We start from the raw sequence: 19605 nt of genomic DNA, 5'->3' as shown, positions 1-19605 counted from the left end.
CTTAGTGATAGGTAGGGGGCCCCGCCAAAGATCCTAGCCTGGGGGCACGCTTCAGGATGTGGGAGCCATGCTATTGATATATACGTACTTTCCGATTTGGGGTCTAAATGCGAACTCTGCCATTATTGATAGTGTTGACCTGTGTACCTGATAAATATCTTTGAAATCGGGAACATCGGTTGTTTGTTGTCCAATTGGCATTGTCTTATGCAAGGTACATAAGACAATGCCAATTGGACGGGCAATAGGTAACTGTGTTCAACCACAACGCTTCAGATATTGATATATTCTACCTACGTCAGATGAGTTTAAGTGGACGTTGTTTTACAAATACTTAGCTTTCGGCGTATTTCTATAACGGTTCTGTATAAATTTTTTATTTACTTTTTTTTTATTTGCTTTTATTTATTTGTAATTCACAAAGTTCACCATGTATAAATAAATATATTTGAATTTGATAAACATATGGTATATTCACGCCATCTTACATTTTCTGTATATCTTCTTCTTCTTCCACCCTGTCACGTCCCAACATTGGGGCATAGGGCAAGCACAAGTTCGCGCCACTTCCCTCGGTCCATCGCCAACTCTTGCGCCTCTCGCCATATCAGACCTGCAGCACGTAGGTCGCTCTTTTAGCACCGCTGCAGGGTGTCTATACATATTACTATTTAATTCAGCTTCATTATTGCATTATGGCTTAATTCTAGACACCGAGAGAGTTTATGCTCACATATCACACCTCATAACTAAACCGCCAAAAGTCAAAATTTACGTGTTTTGAGTTAATTACTAGGTTTCATTGTCTATCGTTCGTAGTATATGTACCGAAAATTTCATATCTCTAAGTCATCAAATTCAAGTCAAAACTTCATTCAATATCTAAACATATTTCAAAAACCCAGTACAAAAATGCGAAAGATAAAAACTTCAAAGCTGATTTTCTCTGTTTGACGTTTTTTTGGATTGTGGCAGTTTAGTTGCGATGGTGCGATATATGTATGGGTGTGCTTTGGGATTGTGATATATTTTGAAAAACTATCAGAAATGGCCAATCTCGAAAAATCCCCGAAATTATGAGAATTCTTGTTTCACGAGAAAACATCAATGAAAAATCGAGGAATTGTCACCAGGCTAATAAACTGCCTACGAAAATTTGATTTTTCTGTAAAATAAAAAGCCTTCTACTTTTGATTCTGAAGTGGATTTGTTAAATTACCCGGTTAAATTTATTTGGCCGGAAATGTTTAAAAACAAGTCTCCATTTTGAATCTAAACAGAATTTATCCGAAAATTTGACGGTAATTTATTTGGCCGTAATATCCAAAAAATTAAAGAAATAGCCGTATAGAAAATGTAATTTCGTAATTATAGCGATTTCACAAGAATCTGAAATAAAAAACCAAACTAGAATATTCGAAAAAACAATTATTTTTGATTTTGAAAATTGTCGAATCTTGAGAAATAAAAAAGTCGAGAAATCACAAGATCTAGATGTGCTATACCTACACCCAGTCCAGCTTCCATTGCAATTAGTCTATTTTCAGTAGGTACCTCCTAAACTATAGTTTTAGTTTAGTGGTAACTTTGTTGAATGTTTCGGTTGACAAACAGCACGCTAGCATAACAATTTACACCCCTTCGCGTCGCATTGTTTACAGGGTTTCATTATGATGGCACACCAAATAAACTATTTCACAATGGAGACTGTTCATTGTCAGTGAGGTTATTAGGTTATATATTACATTTATCAAGTTTGTAAAAGCTTTTGACAAGTAGAACCTGACTGCATCCTTTCACGGTCCAGCCTCGGAGCCTTAGAATTGGGTTATTACCATCGGCCTGGAACCGCGTACCCTGCAGTCCTCCTGGAGAGTCTGATTTGTTTGGTATCATCAGCGCATAGGCTACTGTTTGCTTCTTCGTCTTTGTCTTTGATCACCGACCAATATTTACAAAAATATCATTCTTATGGGCAGCATGGAAACGCATTTTAAGGTGTGTTCAATGCTTGACACTGAGAGCCTATGCTTAATGTGTGTCCTTTCTAGTACGTGCTATTAATTCCAACACTCGGTAGTCTAAAAATTCCGTGTTCTGCATCACATTTTAACTACACTAATCTTGTTTTAGTATTAAATTATTTTCACAATAACGTGGCAAAAAATAAAAATTTAACATTTTAAATCTTATCCAGAATAAACATAATGTTTTTATCACTTAATTTTTTTCAAATCCATTTCTGTGTTTCTTGCATAGCTAAAATAAACATAATTAGATTATCATTAAGTTAGACTTGAGAGACTAGAATAATATTAGTTGAACATTTTTTTATTTACTTGGTTTCCGAAAAGAATTGACAGGTACCAACATTACAGTTTTTTGAATGAAGCTCCACGTTCTTATCTCGATTGGAAGACAATACCACAATTTCGATAGAACGCGGTTTACGAGCAAGTGGGTAAATCACACTCGGCAATTCTGGGACAGTCTGTATTAATAATCACGCTGTGCTCTCCCACCTTTCACCACCACTCTGTTCACATGCTCACGCTGTTTATTTACGACTCACTGTGTGCGATGCCCCTATAAAAATAATTTTATATGATGAGCACATTTTTGTTTTGTTTCAACTAACTCTCTGTGACCTTGTACACTTTTTCGAATCAATACTGATAATCTTTTTGGTTTTTATCACGTTAATTGGTTTGAGTAATTTCATTCATTTAAAAACCATTGCAAAGTATTCAAAATCCTAAATTACTATTAATTGTATTTGCACTTAGGCGCTTCATAGATTCCCATTTCGAAATAATATGTAGTTAAATTTAATTCATAAACTATTATCGTAAATGACTTTAATGCTCATAAAATAATGGTTTAAATCACAGTTTTATTAATTAAGGACATAATTAATAGAAATAAGTATTTACGACTACACTGTAATAACGCCAACGTAATGATTGTTTTAGTAACTATTATTCTATAATAAAAAAAATAATAATATAGTTATTGCTCTCAGTTAATAGATTGCTTAAGTCTAGAGTTTGATGCATTTTGGCTAGGTCGAATTTTGGGAATACTGCGTCGGTTTTTCGACGTGTGTTTGGATACAGGGCATGGACTTTCTAAGTTGAGCAAACACTCGTTTCTTGCAAAAATCTGTTGAGATAACCTCTACTCCACGAGGACACCATGATCAAGATCCATACCGAATCATAAAACCCAGTTTTTGGAGAAGTTAACCGGTTATGTATCTAATTAAAAATCCTTTTATTTAAAGTGTTTAAGTGCTTCTTTATATTATACCTTTAGTAATCTCAGAACATCAATGCGTTATAATAAGTGAGATGTACTTGCCGCAGTTCACAAATTATTTTTACCGTTAGGTGTAATTTTATGTTTATTTTTAAAACAAACTTTTTTATTAATTCTACGATACTTGAATAATTTATGTTGACAGCTGTGACGGGTTATAAACTTATCCTCGGAACACTGTAGGTACCAGTGGCGAAGTGTGGAGGTATACTGTGGAGATTCGACATGATTCGAATGAAAACAAATAAGTACTACAAGTAAAATTTTGTGTGCACTATTTATGTCGGATCTACACAGCCTACCTCCACCCTTCGCCACTGCTAGATAATATAACTAATTCTAAAGCCTTTATTTTAACGAAAACGTTGGCGTCACTCAGTCTCAAGATACAAGTAGCATTTGATCGCTGTCACGACAAATAATAATATATTGATTGTGGTTTATTCGATGTCTTATTCTTCTTCTTCTTCTTTGTGTCGGGTCTTTCTCTAGTCTAGGAGTATGTACAGGCAACACCATTTTTCTCAGATTGTAGGATTTTGTTGACATTGTATTTTAATAATGTTCATTCCTTGTATGACTATAATTATGAGGAACTTTATTCGACCATATTCGCAAGATCACCCGCCACCACCAAGTATCTGTCGCTTTATCGTCGTCTTGATTTATTCCATGGCATGTCGGAATCGTGTAGCCCCACTGTTACACCCATAAGCTCTGCATATATATTCAAGACTCTTGTGAGATGGAGTCTTGTTATCAATCAGTATTGCTAACCGCCGTTCGCAAAAATACGCCAAATAGAGTAAGAAAATAAGCTACGTAATAGAAAAATGCCAGATTGTCACAAAATAAAAAAAAATAGTTAGAAAATAACATTTAAAAAAATTATTATTAATTTGTTATATTGTTTCGCAACCTATAAATAAACCATATAGCTATAATTATACAAACTATTGACTGTACAAAATTTGATTGCCACTAAAATATAGTGTGTAATATTTATTTTGTTGGTAAGATAATAATATTATAAGGTACAAAAAACAATCAAGTTATTATCAATCAATTCTGATGTAATATTCTATATTTTTTATGAGAACTTTTAAGCTATATGCGATGTCGAAAGACGATTCTTGATTTATCGCCATATGAAAATTTTCTAATCTAGATTTTTTCAAAAATATTAGATCTGACAAGGAAAATGATAAGTTGACATCGCTGTTTGGTACTAACTGAATGTCGGAATGGATTCGGTTGAGTGTTGGCATGTGGAACTTGTAAATTAATAAATAAATAATTTTATCGTTAGTAGCATCCATTACCGAGCTCTTTCCTCATAGTACTTCTAATATCCAATAGTATATAAAATTAAACTACATAGGTAATATCTTTTAAATTATTTAAAAAATGTGGTGTGGAGTATCTAGGTCTTGGTCTTTTTGTAAAAGATCTAGAAGGATAAATTATAACGTACTTAGTTGATAATACTTTTGAAGTCGTTACCTTTAGAATGCGAAAAGTTAGCTTCCGTAAGCACCGCGAGATGTTACTTACGGCTGGCACTAATGTATTTTCAATCAACCTAATGCAATTTATCGGACTCGCGAAAGAAAACTTTTCGCATAAATAATTCCGGCGACCTTCGCGCGGCCGTTAAAAAGCTAAGCTAGAGGGCTTTCTCTTTCGACGCCGGGGAAACAATCACCTAGTAATGAGAACGTGTTATTGATTTTGTCACTCGACGTCGGCGGCGGCGACGGCAGATGTGATGACGTAAATCAGTTGACGGCGTCGCTTTTTCGTAATGTGCCGATCGAACATTTTTTTGAAGTTTTATTTAGTGCCTACTTACCCATATGCTTTAGAATATTTTACATGGCACTTTCGTTTTCACCTACATGCTTATACATATTTAAGTCGAGTCGCGCTGGCGCGCTATTCGATGTTAAGCGATTCGAAGGTCGATTGATGTAAGCTGATAGCAGCTTTTTACGCGAAACAGCTGTTTTAGTTTACGATTCTTCTTTAAATCGAACATTTAACGCATTGCGTTACAAGCTATGTAGGTGTTTATTTTCGTGAGACAATGCCTATAAAATATTTCAGTTGTAGCAAATTATGATCACTAGTGTGGCAGTCCAAAACCAGTACCAAACATAATATTATTTTTATGGGTTGATTGTGCGAGCCACATTTAAGCCCTCAACCTACTGGGGGGTATCTACAAGCAGAATACATGATAATTAACATTTCAAAGTGTTTGTAAAGAAAACTATTTTTTTTAGTTAAATATAAGCTTACTTAAGAAAAACGTTATAAAATAATATACTTTCGCTGAAGGGTCTTATTATTACATATTATTTAATGTTTATTTTCAATGTAGTCTAATAAATTCTCTCAATATGTCATGATTGTATTTTTGAATAATTAATTGTTTTTTATTTCATTTGAAACACATCGATCTTTTTTATAATTGTGTAGGTACCTATAACTCAACTTCTTTCCTATGATTACGTGGCGCATTGAAATAACCAGATAGACTCCAGATCATTGGAATCTTCAGTCCTCTGTTGGTCTTTGAGGGTTTCATCGCCAATGTCTATCTGCTCGGCATAATTGACTCCCACACACACGGTGATCGCATGATCCTAATCACATTCCCTGTAAAACCTTAATTGAACCAATCGGCTAATGCTACTATTCTCATCTGGGTTCACTCGAAGTAAGTACTATCTAATAATATATTTCAAACTAGGAATCCTACATGCTTGAGTGCATGCCACTCAAAACCAGGATTTTGGAAAGTTCCTTCTGAGACTCCCAGAACAACTTTGAAAGACGCCTCTGCAGAGTTAGACTGCTGTATTTGTTTGAAATGGTTTCGTATAAATGGTGAGTGGTGGAAGGAAAGTATATTGTGTGCAAAAATATTTCTAAGTGGACTAAAATTGAACATTCAGCCCGCTTGGATTTAGACGCCCCCTTTTATCGAGGCCTTTCAATACATGATATTGTTTATGTATGAATAAGCACACAGTTTTTTTTTACGCGGTATCAAAAATAGTATATCGCCGCATTACCTATTCAAACGATATCGCGCAGTGCTTCATTCAATTGCCTAATAAAACCCTTGGCGTATCCGAAAAGGTTTTGTCATCCCGAACACATTTTGTGCACGTCATAAAAATAAATCAGCTGACCAAAAAAGGTCCAAGATTGCAGTCGCTCGATACTTCGTTTCCTCTCACGCACGATTTGATTCGTCGAACAACCGCTAAATGCGGAGGGATATTATATCGGGTGACTCTTTCAACCCCGCACTACTTCACAGCTTCGATAGGATTATCACTCTTATGTTATGGTTTATTAAGTGACTGTTTGAAACTTCTTATATATCTGGAATATATTCCCTCTTTGGTGACAATTCTTACCATATTTGAGCTGCATCGCAATTATCATTGCTGTGTATTATCAGTTATTATATTTCCTATATATCACGCGCGTTGGTTTTTTGTATAATTTGTGACAATAGCTTATGTTGGATTCGATTTTTTTAAATTAATCGTCTTAAGATATTTATTTACCTAGTACGTATAATATACCAAAGTCGCGCGGTTCATATATGCTGTAGATACGGCGCATCCCTCAATTATCCAAAAATATTCAATATATCGATTAGAAATATTTTTAACAAGTTTGTTAAAAAAGCAATTCTTTTGAAAAGCATTCCCCATCTCAGAGATTATCGCATGCTACTCGTAGATACTAACTACACATTCAATAATATAATCTATTTATTAATTGAATTCACACTTCGGTACTTGGTAGACTTATATTTTTTCATGGAAATGGAAAATTCCTGCAAAATCAAATATAAAACCAAATTCCCCTATCACTTTATGGTCGTTGTCTTGAAGAGGAGAACGAATTTATTTACGTAGGCTCGTTAGTAAATGTTTAAAATAAAATAAGTGATAATATAAAACACATAGTAATCATCGCCAACAGGTGATTCCTTGTTTCGCTAATCGCACGTGATAATGACACTTTGACCGAATCTTTTCTACGATGAACAAAAATATTTTTTTCATCGCATAATCAATATTTTTCAATCGATATCCTAAAGTACTAGGAATATTATATTATCTTATCAATTGCCTGCACAATCACGCTGCGGGAATGGGTCTCTGAGTGTTTTGCGATATTGTTATTTGTTGTTTTTTGTAGACGAGTCTATTGACCGGGTGCACGGAGCGAACGCACCGTAGCGCTATTATTAACGTCCCGCTGATAGATTGTGCGTCGCGGCCGATTTATTATTGTTTTCATCGGACGTCGGCGTCGGACGATGGGCGTCGGGACGTTGATGGGTGTTGGAAACGTCGATAGCGCGCCGTTACGATGGACGACGATTTTTATTCACTATTTCTGGTGTGTGATTTACGTCCTATGATATTGGTGTTTTCCTTTTTCATTTTTATGCCCATTGAAACGTGAGAATGTGCGTTTAGTAGTTTAGTCAATATAAGAATTTATCATTACTATCGATTAAAAGAAAATCATGGATTTATTTCGTGAATGTGGTTGATTGTATTGTTCCATTTATAATATGTAATTATTTTTACCCCACCTTACGTTTTTCTACGTTTTCGAGTATTTGATGGTAAAATCACTGCCTGCACTACCATCAGTTGGTAGAGTGGCCATCTATGAAGTTTGGGTCGCACCTGGAAGGTTCGATCTCGCTACTATACAAAAAATGCATGTCGTATTTTTCAACATGTGTTTGATCCAATCCATGAGCCCAATCGGTTGGGGAAATGGCTGACACTTATCCCTCGTTAAAAGCCTATTTATATAATATCAACCTAGCCAGGTATATATTATTATGATATATTTAAAAACTAATATGGTTAAAAGAAATCATTCGTAAGTTGCAAAAATACTGTGTCATCACTGAAGTGGTTCAATAAAAAAAATAGCGGTTCAAAGAACATGGGCTTAGTTTTTATAGTGGTCTTTCCACAAAATATTTTTCTTCTACATAGTAAAGAGTGATATTATGTTAATGTATTATATTATCTAAGTATTTATACTTGCTTTATGCAAGAAAAAAAATGATGTTTGTATTTAAGACCTTATTTTTCAGAGAAAAAAATTCTCCATTTGCCATATTTCGCCTCTTTATTAATATTCTAAAAGGTTTGAAATTTATGATATTTGCATCAGATGTATCCTCTTTCGTTTTATGCCGCCATTCAGAGAAGGTTTTCGAAAAAAAAATGAGTAGCTCTTCTATTTTATCGACAACTTAGTGTCAGCGGTATTCGCTTTTTTATGCCTAAATATTCATGAATTACCGCCTTATGTCTGTTTACATTTTGTTCTTAAAGAATTGTTGCTTAGTTTGAAAAATAATAGAATTTACCCTTTTTTATTTCTTGCATCATTTATCTACATAATATTATTATTTTGTCTGTATTTTTTGCTATCAGCAATATTTTATATCATTCCAGATTAAGCCGTTATTTTTTTTATTAAGGTACGAAATCTCAACTGATGCTTACTTATAGCTGTACATTTATACACTGCTATTACGTTTATTTAAGATTGATAAAAACAAAAACATATTTTACATAATGGGTAGTTATCATGTTAGCTTCAACCATGTGGTATTATAATTTACACCCGCATATTACATTCTTTCAGAAACATTGAAATACATACAAATGCTTTGATGTTTGGCTGAGCTATAAACATCTCAAGATTAAGTTGCAATTGATAATTTTGACTCTATAAATTGTCAAGGAGCTTTCTTCTTTGACAATCATAAAGTGGACATTGCTAAACAACGTTATTTATATCTTCATTGTCGCTTCCGTATTGACATTTATGACCATTTATTATACCTAAGCGTGCTAGAGATGCTGCAAGATTATCGTGATCAGCCCTGAATAACAAAATCATTCCTCGTAAAACGTCTGTGGGTATATATTACGTACACTTTGTAGATGCCCATTATTAATTAAAATACAACCATTGGCCCCTTCTCTAAAACCGTGCAGGTTCGATCTTTTTTTTTTAAATTGTATTAGAAGAATTTAAAAAAATATGTCGCGTTTATTTGAGTTACCACCTACGGCAATTATTTGAAAATAATGGTGTTCTACTTAGTTTATATTAGAAAACAATCATTCTATAGTAATTAGGTATCTTTAAGTCATACTTCCGGTATTTAATTCGGACCTCTTTAAAACATATTTGTTTAAATTCATTCAATTTTAATTCATTCAGAACGACTAAAATGTGCGTGAGTATCCATACCTTGTTACTATTAAATAATTATTTCATATTCATGTCCAATTGCCCACTTGATCCAAAGTGGGAACATCGTTGTTTTTAATAACTGTACCTATCTCTAATAAATGTGACGTACATATTGAAGAAAAAAAACTGTAAAAGCCATTACTTAATGATTAATTTGTCTTACAAATGTTTTTGTGCAAATTAAGTGTAACCGAAAAGATACTATTATATTTTGCGAGCATATTCGTTCGCCCAAAAATATTTTCCGTACGGTTTCCAACACTAATGCTGTGTGTATTATTGTAGTATGTACGATATGTCGCATAGTAGTCATTGCAGTATTATTTCTACCGCAATAATGTCGTATTACGACCATATCGATGTCCGGCAATACGCCTCGGGCCCTGAACGTATATTTTTATTCGAATTTGTAACAGACGTCGCGGAAATGGACGTAAAATAAGGGAGTATGGCCCGTAAACAATTTTATTGCGTCGTTTGGCGCTAATGTCGACCGTTGACGTAGCAATGCTGCCGGTTCATTGCCGGATGCACTCGCTTTTGAATAATTTCTTTATGTATTAATTATTATGTACATTTATTTAGAATCATCTCAACCATTCTCCACCCAGAGCTGGAAGAAATCGTCTCCTTATTGTCCCTACTATCTGTCCTTCGTTTTTCATATATCGTCGGTGTTTTGTAAAAAGGGCGAATCAACCATTTTGGCGTAATCGACATTTTAATGAAAATACAATATGTACCTACCCAACTAGCTTTGTTGTGTAAAAACGGCGAATTATTATCTCCACAGGAAAGTACTTAAAAACGATAATCGACTAAAATTAAATTAATTAAAATTACGAAATAAAAAGCAAATGTGACATATTAGGCCTTTTAAATTATTATATCATAATACCTATTATAATGACAGTATTCTTTCTAAGCTTTATTATAAACTTGTTAGATATTTATAATCATCTACAGGTAAAAAACAAATAAATGTCAAAAGTTAAAAATCCTCCTCCTGTAAAGTAGCATTTTGGTTAATTCGCCCTTTTTACAAAACAACGACGATATGCTTCTAACGTTGAGACAAATTATGAAGTCTATCTATAATTAATTATCAATATCAAATCATGCCCATACGTTTGTCATGCTCCGCTCGACCTGGCCGCCCGTACAAGGAACATGACCTTAAAGCCTGCTAATTTACGTTCAAATTTGGTCATTATAGCAATCGAAAGCTCCGCATTGCAAGATATGAACTCTAATTACATTTAACAAACATTTTTTATAATTGACCGAATTAGCAAGTGAAAGTAGGGCAGAGCGGGGTCACTTGATCATGATTTTGCTCAAAGCAGTATAGCTTCTAATTAATGAAGAAATAAGAAATGATATCTTTTAAACCAGTTAAGTTGTTTATTTGGTCATGTAACTTCATCAAAAAACTGTAACAAAGACGATGTTTACAAGACTAAATTTACATTAATGTCACAAATGTCAGACGGCTCAGTTGACCCCACTAGGTGGGGTCAACTGAGCCACCCAATGGGGTCAGTTGAGCCAGTGGGCGTAGAAAGGTTTTTTTCATCAGAGCAATATAAAATACAAACAAAATCTTTCTTAAATCCTTAATCCAAGTTATTAGAAAACAATAGGAACATATAGTTATACTTGTCTGTACTTTTTTCTTCTTTTGGAGATTTTTAGTTTTCTTAACAGGTCGTGTCTCTTCATCAGATTCAGAGGAACTCTTCAAAATAGCTTTCTTCACTGTCAGTTTCTTCGACTTTACTATCTTCTTGCTACCCTCACTTTTCCGTTTACTTTGTTCTGCAGCAAGCTGGTCCTTCTCAGGTGTATCTGTTACTTTCAGGTGTACGTTTGTTATGGCTCAAATGACCCCTTCCCCAAATTATTACTAATTGGATTGAGCCACCCAAAGACTATTGAAAATAGATTATTTTTGATACTGTCATCGCATAAACACATTATTTTTAAATCAAAATACATTTACTTGATTGCCGTAACACCACAGACATGTGCTTGAGAGTCTTGAGACCAAAAAGTATGAGGAACTGCTTTCTTTACTTTTGGCGTGAAAATAGTAACATCGCACGTTCACAGTCACATCGAACACCGGACGGTGACTGATGCAATTGCGGATTGGCTGTCTACCCCTCCCGCTTTGTTCGGAATCCACCGCTTGTATTTATAATGCAGCATAAGAGTGATACTAGGGGTGGCTCAGGTGACCCCGTGGCTCAAATGACCCCGCTCTGCCCTACGTTATAACTAAAATTTGGAGAGCTCCTGAAACCGGTTAGTAATTGAGAATTAAGGTAATTGTAGATTGATTTAATAACACAAACGCCGACTGCCAGAATTGTCACAATTTGTGATGCGCTTCAGAAAAGTCAAACCTACTAATTAATTTCATCATAATTGGATAGGGTAGGGTGCACATAGCTCGAATGGTAACATACATTTACGCGAATCCAGGAGATGGGGTAAAATCCGTTGGGCGTCGTATTTTTTCAATTTTTTTTTCTAGAACTAGGTATACTTATATATAGTTATATATATATTATATATCTGAGGTGTTTTAAAATTATGTTGGTATGTATAATACAATTATTGACGATTTAGTGCGGAAGAAATCTAAGAGAACTACTTAATTATATTTAAAAAAATATGTATTTATAAAAAGTCATAAGCAATCACTCTAAGCAAGCCATGATTTGTTCGCTATGCAATGGCGTATGCTGAAATAAAAATGTATTCTGCGCGATGCCCAAAACGATTCTCATGCTGTTGTAGTATAGTGTATCCACGAAGGAACTGGTTACGGTTACATCGTCGTGTATCTATACAATTTAGAAGAAGAACAAAAAACTTCTACTGTGGTTAAGGTGACGCATCAGTGAAACGCCAAATAATGTTCAACTGTACGCGCGACGAAAATTTGTACTTGCTTTGCATTCATTGAGAGAACGTGGAGTCGGACGCACGTCACTTTGCTGCGTGATGGCGACGGGCCAATTAATTCTAAAATCGTGTAAAGATGACTAAAAACTTTACCCATTTACTTTAAAAAGCAAACATGTCAATGAATATATTATTATTGATACTAATAGAATAATAAACAGAACATAAAATGGACGTATGTTGGATTTATATGAGAAATAATATTTCGTTTGACAGGCGTCATTTTCACCCGCGACCCGCAATCCGCACATCGCCTAGCAACGATCTTTTTAGACCGTGCCTCAACTAATGCATGGCCTTAAAGGAATAAAGTTATCGTAATGTTTGTTTTCTCTCGCTGACACTAATGCCCGTAATAAATTATCTCGATCATACTAAAAGGTCACTCTGCGCTCCTATCTGAGTTATACGATGATGAATGTTTTTTATTTTGCGCCGCTGTAACACGGAAGTGGATGAAATCCTCCTACGATTCTATTTATAGCGTCAGTACTCTACCATTATCTTTAAATAATCTCCCATCTCCAACAATTTCTTGTAATATAAACGACGTTCACGATTCTCTGGCATCTACAATAAGTACTTTTTCTTTAACGATAAAATTCTTGTTACAGCACGGAAGGAATTATATCCTTAGATATCATGATAAAAACTTACACAACCTTATGCTTTGTCGTTTGTATTCGACAGCTAACATGTTACTACTGTGTCGTAAATAAGTTTATGTCGATACAAATATGTTCGTTTGTATGTTATTTATTTCTACAAGTTTTCAATCAATAAATTTTCACGGTCTTGTTTGTTTACTTGTCGTTTTATCACCCTGAAATGCAGTTATCTTCTGAGCGACTAATGCTAGAAAGGCCGCGATACTCCGCGAGTGCATAAGTGACACGCGGCGATTGCACGTGAACGGCTCAATGAGGTCACGTGTACGTGGAATGCGCGCGAGTTTTTACGCGAGAGTCAAATCGCGCCATCTTATGCTCAACAAGGCGTCCGGATTTTTTTTTATCCGGTTTCTACTTTGAGAAAAGGTAGGTAGGTTTGTCGTTTGTTCGTGGTTTGTCAGTCGAAGCTAAAATACTATTCCCAATTTAAAAACAAAAAACATTGGCAACCATTCAACAAACGATCATTATTTTAGTTTTTTTAGTGTGTCACCCCTGCGGTATATCTATCTATTAAAGTAAACATTCATATATTTGTTTAAATTTCGGAGAGTAAAAGTAAGGAGCTATTTATTTTGAACAAGTTGATAAACTATTTTTTTTATTCAACAAATAATTCGAAAGATTTATGAATGTCATTTTTTATTGAAGATACATAATTTAAACAAACTTCTGAGAAATATATAACCATTAGAAAGTCTTAAAAAATTATGCTATACGTGTTCTATTTATTTGCAACAAAGTTAACTATTGTTTTTACACTTATATATTGGTCTTAAAGATACGGTTAGCCGACTTATTTTTTCGTATATACAGATAAAATCTTCCTACATTCATGTTAAAATCAAAATCTCCCCTACCTAAACACGGACGATAATTTTCCTATAACTCATATCACTATGCATAAAATATTCATTATGTATGGATATTTTCACTTGTCGGCTACGCACGAACGCATCCTACACCTCCCATATCTCGCCAGATTCTCGCACCTGCTAAGGTCGCCCGCAATTAACCCCGCTACGCCCCCACCTTGCCACACATTATTATTATAATTTTCCATCCCCCTTTATGTTAGACAGCGTTTCACCGACCGGTTCCTGTGGGGATTCGAAAAATGTGCAGCTAGAACTAATTAAATTAAAATGTTACCACCAAAAAGTTTTAGGAATGTATGTTTCAAACAAAATTAATCGCGCGGTCAATTGCTCGCGTGGGTAGATGTACAGGCCGATATTGAATATGATGATATTACTACAATACATATTGGAGAATATTTTATTGAAAAAACATTTTTTTTCATTCAATTTAAAATACACCAATACTGTGAATTATAAAAAAATCCTACCTCTTTGAGAGATAAAAAATATATAATACAAAGAAATCCATCAATGAACTTCTTTTAAAAATTGTAACCTCATTTCAATTTATAAAATATTTAATAACTATATTTATTTTCAATATTTTTTATAAGCACATACCTAAGTACTGCAAAGGTAATCAAAATACTTTAGAATATACTATCCCAGTAAATCAGGTAAATTATTGTATCAACGTGCATGTTTCTTTATCTCCGTCACTAGATATATCTAGTAGCTTCTACAGTAGTATTTCACTTATTTACAATGTCGTGTTATAAAACAAATTTAATCTCTCGGCGCATTTAATCTATGACGTTTTTTATTGTTATCTTTGTATCCATGTATCTAAGAGTAAAGTGTTCTTACACTCGGAGACTAATGGACATTTTAAACTTTAAACCGTACCCATTTCTTCCTACCTGCCACGATTTGTATTTTTCTATTGGTTATACATAACGTTGTAGATAATTAAATAATTCTAATGTTATTATTTAGAATTTTATAATTGTTTCATAATTCATTAGTGTCATTTACAAGGTATTCTTGTATAATTCCATTTTCTAATGTTAAGTATTAATTCTATTAATACTTTTGGTATTTAATTGATAATATTAAATGTAAAATCGATTCATATAGAAATAGAATAGTATAAAACACTCATTAATTATGATTTCAATTAAATGTCGATCGAGTAGGTACCGTCAGTCGTCAGCAACTTTGTTTTTAATTATTTAATATAATATTATCGTAGGCATCGCTCACCTTTGTCATTATAAAACAGATTTTTATTAAAATAGCCGACCTAATATGTACCTATGTAAAATATGAAAAAAATGGTTGTAATTTTCTCTATACATGTAGAGATAATGAATGTATTATGAGTTCAATCGCGATTTGATGTCAAGTAACGAAAATCTTGCCATTTTCATCTTCTTTTTTTCATGCCATCCCCTATCGGAGGTCGGGTACAACCAGGGAGGTCTTCGTCGAAAAGTTCGGCGGAGTTGCACTCATAACAATACTGGTGGTTCATAAGCCATGAAATGCGGCGTCGTTCAACGTTTTTTGTTGATTTTTCTTCGAACGAGCTTGGGAATGCTGCACCTTTGTAATCTCATACCGTGTCAGAGGTATTGCAGTTTTTGGTTTTGATACTTCACAGAATTTCTCGGTTCTTTCCCGTTCGTTTGAGGATGACAGCATTTGTCACTATTTATATCTAAGGAATGTTGGGCATCGTCTATCTATATCTATACGGCCACATCTCGAAACCCTCAACCGTGAAATCTCTTGGTGTCCATACATCCATGCCATATAAAATGATTAGGAAAACATAACAGCAAACTAAGGTCTAGGTTAGGGTCTCTATTGCAAAGATGAACTTCCTGTCTCATCTTAATTCTTCTTTTTATTCCTTCAAACTGGTCCTTTTTCTCATTTTCATCATGTTATATTTTTTGGTTCTCAAAACAATGTTATTTTAGATGAAAATCATAAATGCTAATTCCAAGATTGCAGCATTTTCAATCCCAGAATATCAGGATTGTTAACGCTTGTTCATAATATATGCGATACCTACTTTATGAAAGAAGAAGTGCATGTTATTATTTGTCCCTCTACCCCGAAAAGCTCTAAAGATGTCCACTGAGACAAGTCCTTTGTCGCGATTTTTATCATTTTCTTTTTCGTTTGACATTCTTCACTTGATGAAACTGACTCGCCTGAATTTTAATATAATATGTATAGCATCATGAATACTATATTAATATTATTCAATCGTATGTAAACGTTTGTTAATACTTATTTGTTTGGCTGTGCGTATTTTGATAATGTTAAATATTTCTTTGATGTTTGGAATTATGCTGCTTTGATTCATTTGTTATTTATGACTATATAACCACAATCCTTTGATTATGCATTTATTACGCTCTCAATTCCAGTCTTTAAAGCTTCAGTACACCCGCTGTAATAAGATAAAGGGTTAAGTAATAGATTAATAATTTATTAGGACCCCTTTTACCGGCCGTATAATACGAAAACGACGTTGGCATTATTTTTAACCTTCATTCGTTTGTATTACTCCCGGTCTGACATTTGAGTGTTTGCGGCCGAAAGAATGGATGGAGAAAGAGAGCCAGAGAACGGAGAATCGATACGGACGTCACGAGATCACCCGCTCCAAATATCCGGACACCAGGGCGGCATGAATCGTAGAGGGTATGGTGCTACGCGGCTACGTACGTTCTGCAATGAATCTCGCCCGCTTTTATGTATTTGGCGCGCTTTTCCTCATCGGTTTCTGTTTTCCTAATACTATTCTTCGTTCGCTTCTCACGAAGCCGTCGATTTGAGCATTGAATTGTAAATAATAATACCTAGTACACAATATGTAATTTCAACTACACACTTGGTATTTACTTATTAATATACTTATGTAATAATTTAAAAATATTATTATTATATTTTTACAATATTTACAGAAACCATCCACCATTTACTTCACGTATCAATATATCACTTATTACATTGATAAACTTTCTTATTGAGGAACGTCTAATACTTCTATTGTATAATATTTACGATTCTATCAGTTCATTGACGTCAATAAATTGAATAAGATATTGTGCGGCAATATTTATTTATGATACAATCAATATCCATCGAATAAATCTCGTTCTTATATCCGTTGACGAAAGTGGCATTTCTACAAAAGAAACTTGATTCCATATTTTTATCAATCGCTTTTTATAAGGAGAAATTCAATCCACTCCAGTGTTTAATATTGATGCGAGAAGAGGTGGAGCTTACGTAAATACTTTTTCCGTGTAATTACTCACATTTTTCAAGTTATGAAAGCTCGATACGGTTAGTCCGCAAAAAGTTTGGTGGTGTAACTATGCTAGGAATTTGGTTGATCGTAGTTTCAGTAGGCAATCATAGTTTTATTTGTGGGTACAAAAGTTATTAGCAGTAATGTCTACGAATATAGCTATTTCAAGGTGTTCTGAAATTCTTGAGACATAATGTGTCTACGAAAAAACTGGTTGGGTAACTTTCATGAAAAACAATATTTTATGCTTACAAATAATTTTATTTCGCAGTTTTAAAATAGATTATTATATTAGCGGTATTTTAAAGTGTCTCGCAGTTTGTCCGACGTAAAATCGATCGTAATCGTTGCATTATACGACCTAAGCCATAAGGAATGTGGCATTCCAGGTACATGTTACCTCATTGAGCTGTCCACATGTACTCGCGCCGTGACGACTGTCGCACGCAGTCGAGATAAAGGTGACCCCATTGAGAAGATGCCCACATGCACTCGCGGCGACACTCGCGCCAAGTGGACAAGTCTTTAAGTAGATATCCACAATAACTTGTTATTAACAGAACGTCCGACAAACAATTTAAAAGTATGTAATTTTTAATCTAATCTAATTCTAATACAATTGTGTTTAGGGTTATTTTAGATTTTATTGATACCGACCTTAGATTGGTTTAGATTAAATTCACATTAAATAACTCACGATAGTGCCAACGTTTGACTTTGGGATTCAAAAGGGAAAGTATCAGTGGCACCTACTCGTGTCCCTATTTTAAATCAATATTATCCTTTCGCCTTAATCCTGGACCCTCGTCTCACTTCACTATGCTTTAATTATTCCAGAAGATGCCTGATAGGATGCCTGGTAATTTAAAACCAATTGGGGATACGTAGCAAATTATTTGTTAATTTGGGTTCCTGCAAATTCAGATTAAGTATGAATTATTTTTAATTGCCAACACAAATCTGTTTAGTCAAAACCTGTTTTTATATTGTTATTGGTTTGTTATACTTGTTGTTTTGTAAAACGGTTTTACTTATTATTTTTAATTAGTATTCTTGGTATCTTAATATTTTTTTGAAAATACAATTAGCCTTTTTATACCTGATATTGTTTTTATTTTTCCATAGGTATTATTGATCCTGTTTTCATTTTCCGGCATTTTCTGACTATATAATATGCATACTGTGGGTAGTAAGATAACGTCGATAGTATTCATGTTATACGTGAAGATAGGTTGCAGCATAGCTATATATATTTCAGATTCATAACAACGTGTATAACAATAAGGATTTTGATGTAAATCTACAATTTACTTACATACTTTATTGTATGTGATCAATCATATAATGGATAATTAATTATCATTAAACATTTTTCAAATGTGGACATTCAAGGAATTTAATGAATAGTGTTGCTAAAAGGAGGACTTGGTTTTCAACACAATACTATTACTATCAACAGTTGCAAGAAGAGGTGATAATGTCCATCTACAAAAATGGTAACTATAAGTAAAAAATAAATCTAGCCATGTCAAATAAAGCTACCCATGCACTTCCTAGATTTATTTCTACTATTCGGAGCTCATATGATGAATCAATAAGTGGCATCAAATGGGAAGTGGTGAATGAACAATTTATATTTAGAATTAAAGAATCTCGTTGTCACCTCATAAGGATGTGAGCACTGAATCGATGCATTGGTCCTGTATTTTTTTCCATAATATTCTCAGCAGCTGTCGCCATCTCAATTTAAATGTATGCGACTAACTTGAAAATATTGAATAATGAATAGTCTTTTTCCACATGTTTTCTCCAAATTTATCAGTCGATAATATTATTTGATACCCACGATGGCCGAGCGGCTTAAGCATCGGCCTATAGCGTCGTGGGTCCCAGGTTCGATTCCTGGGTCTGGCAAATACATATTGTTTTTCAATTTGTGTATTACCTTGTTGTTATTTCTCGTATAAACAAAAGCTGTTATCCACCCTGTGGAGGTTCATGATATGATCTTATTAGGATCGGATATGGGCGAAAACAATATATATTATTGAATAAAAAGCAAAATATTTGCGCATATTTCAATTATTTAAATTTATTCATACAGTCGGTACATATTTTTCGTCCG

General features: G+C 34.0%; 1 protein-coding gene across 7 annotated transcripts in view; it reads left to right on the top strand.

The window, feature by feature from the left end:
• The window catches only part of Eip63E (cyclin dependent kinase Eip63E), a 573562-nt gene that overhangs the window by 213203 nt on the left and 340754 nt on the right, over positions 1–19605 (top strand). The window lies entirely within an intron of this gene.

The sequence above is a fragment of the Rhyacophila brunnea genome, unplaced genomic scaffold (genome assembly GCF_057557595.1).
Source record: "Rhyacophila brunnea isolate RB1 unplaced genomic scaffold, BYU_Rbru_1.0 scaffold_9, whole genome shotgun sequence".
NCBI classification, from domain to species: domain Eukaryota; kingdom Metazoa; phylum Arthropoda; class Insecta; order Trichoptera; family Rhyacophilidae; genus Rhyacophila; species Rhyacophila brunnea.
Note: the sequence above shows the minus strand (reverse complement) of the source record. Positions and strands in the feature narration are given on the sequence as shown.